This window comes from Rhea pennata, chromosome 7, assembly GCF_028389875.1.
Source record: "Rhea pennata isolate bPtePen1 chromosome 7, bPtePen1.pri, whole genome shotgun sequence".
NCBI lineage: Eukaryota > Metazoa > Chordata > Aves > Rheiformes > Rheidae > Rhea > Rhea pennata.
The window spans coordinates 1,253,193-1,255,952 of NC_084669.1; positions in this window are offsets into that span (position 1 = coordinate 1,253,193).

The following is a 2,760-nucleotide window of genomic DNA, read 5'->3' on the forward strand; positions in this document are numbered from 1 at the left end:
AAGCTGGTGTAGACTGGGCTTCTCGCCCTTTTTCTCAGGTGTCCTATAGCTGGGTAGAATTTCAGCTCTGACGTTGGTGTCCAGAACGTGTGTGGTGCCTGGCACGCTGTGTCAGCATCGTGCGCTGCCCAAGGCTATCTCCTCCTTCCATGCCTGCTGAAATTTAATATTAATGTGAATAAGTGCTAGAGCCTGTGTAAAAGGATGTATTTGCAAATTATTGGTATGGCTAATGACTTGGTATCCAGTAAGATGCTCGGGCAAAAGCATGCAGATGTCTTCAGCTTTAAGATAACATACGACAATTTGTTCAGTATCTCCTTTAGTGATCGGTCACCTAGCGTGTCTGCAGAAAGGGCTCCTTGGCCCTCTCTGCCATCGTTACCCAGACGCTGGCACTGTCCTTCCAGTCTCTCCTCCTGGGTTATATGTTCTGTGCTCCAAGTTGTCTCCGGCCTTTCACTTGCACCTACTAACTGCAGCTTGTATTTATGGAGGGTTGGGGATTTTTTTGTTTTTTGTGGAGTTTTTTTTGATGACCAGAGCAAAACATAAGATTACTTTATATCTGCATGATGACTGCATCTGATTATTAAGTCTGTCGTGTCTCTACGTGGTGAGCACCTTTGTTGTCACAGAAATTAATCTCTAGATGTCTGATCTGACATTGCCTGCGGTTAATCCTTTCCTATTGCTATTTGTCCCATCCTCAAGGTTATCAAATTCTTCTGGTTAAGCCTCCTAAGCTTGTGTCAGGTCAGGTTTCATTAGCACACCTGCTGCTGGGCTGTGGTGGGCATCATCCTGAAACCCCTGGGTAGCCCGAGAGTTTCTTTCCACACTTCCGCTGTTTCTCTCTCGTTCTGCTACATCTTGAAATCCCTTTTTACCTCTCTTGCACAAATCCCCACTGTCTCCATCTCAGCTAACAATTACTAGTGTGGCATCCTTCTCCAAAGCTCTTCCGAAGCCCAGATGTACCACAGATCCTTGCCCAGAGATCGTCTAGGAAACCAGCTCCCTGCCCCTCTGCTGTGAGCTGCTCCATCCCAGCTCTCCAGCCGTCCCGCGGGCCTTGCGTTGCCTGCTCTTTCTCCCTGGGAAGACTTTTGACTTCCGATCATCTCGGAGGTTTTGGGGTTGCTTGCTGGTTGATTGTGTTTCCATACACGTGCTCTGCTGCTCTTTGCCCCAGACGTTCAGCATGATTTTCTTTTTGGCAGAGAAACGAGGGGAAGTATGAAAGTATTCAGCTTCTTAACTATGGTTGGTTAGCCTTTCGCATCATCTCATCCTCACTGAGGAGCATCACAAGCCCACTTATTTATTCTCTGTGTTTACATAACTGAATAATTTGTCAGTACTTGTTTATATCTGAAGACAATTTTCAAGCTCTGTCTCAGGATGACTTCTGTAGACTTTTGGGTTTTGATCGAGTTAGCTTTTGACAAATAAAGATACAGCGCTCTCTGCTGATTCAGCATTTCTTTCATTCGTAGGCTCTGAGCTCTATCCTGGAGCGCTTTTTTTTTTTTTTTATCAAGAGAGGAGGGAAGAGCCTATCTTGATAAGTTATTGCTTAAGATGCACATTTCAGACAGCTTTTCAGTTGAATTGAAGTGTGTCTAGTTCTGCTCTACATGCAAGTCCCTGTGCTGTAAAGTCTAGTCCATGTCTTAATTCCTAGATTAATAGTTTCATATTTGAGTTTTGGAATATATGTGTTCTTAGGCCTGGTTTCTCCAGATGGGATAATATCTACAGAAGACATTTTGCTCCTTTTTCCCTTTCTTGAAGAGAAAGGCTTTCCTCCAACATCACAAGACAGCAACGTTCTTTTTCACGCAGCGCCTGTTCCAAGCAGAATACATTTAACTTTAAAGAGCATTAGTAATAAAGACCGTCGATGTCTGAAAGGGCCCTGGTTGTAAGCTCGGCAGGCTGAGACTTCCAGGGCCTGTGTTTTGTTTGTATTAAAAATAATTTTCGATAGGCTGTGATATTCTTCTTCCAAAAAGAATAAAATATTGATTTTAATAATTCAAACATTGTGGTCAGCTAGAGGCTGATGCTCTCTCCGCCCGGAGCTGGGAGGAGGCGCGGGGGGAGCGTGGACCCGGGGAGCTCCTACGCGTCCTGCGCGGCGAAGTAACCCAAAGCGGAGCTCCAGCGCTGCCGACGGCCCGCTCATGGCAGCGGGCACTGCCTTCCCTTTCCGCGCCGCTACGATCCTCACGGACGCTTAACTCATTCGTAATGTTTCTATAAGCGGCCTAAGGCAAAATTCTGGCCTTAATTAAAATATACTATTTACAGACTGCCGGAGAGCTCTTGTTCCGTTCGGTTTCCTCATTTAGTACTTCCTAGTGGGAATATATGTTTGATTTAAATTAATATCCTGCTCGGCCCTAACGAGCAGCCCGGCTTCCTGGCCGTGTACAAGCACGTGATGCCGGCATCGGTTTTGCAGCTAGAAAGAGCAGAAAGTGGTGCTGGGCCGCGGCGAGAAGGAAGCGCGGTGCAGGCGGCTTTCTGGGGACGAGCCGCGGCCGCCCGTGTGCAAGGCGTGTGCAAGGCGTGTGCAAGGCGTGTGCAAGGCGTGTGCGGTGTTTCTCTTTGCTTTGGCTCCTGCCCAAGCGCGGAGCGCGACCGCCCCGCCGCAGCCACCCTCCGCCGCGCCTCTGGGGACTTGCGAAGCATCTCAGCATTTACTTGCAAGAAGCTGATAATTTTGTGAATTAAATCTTAAAAAAAAAAAAA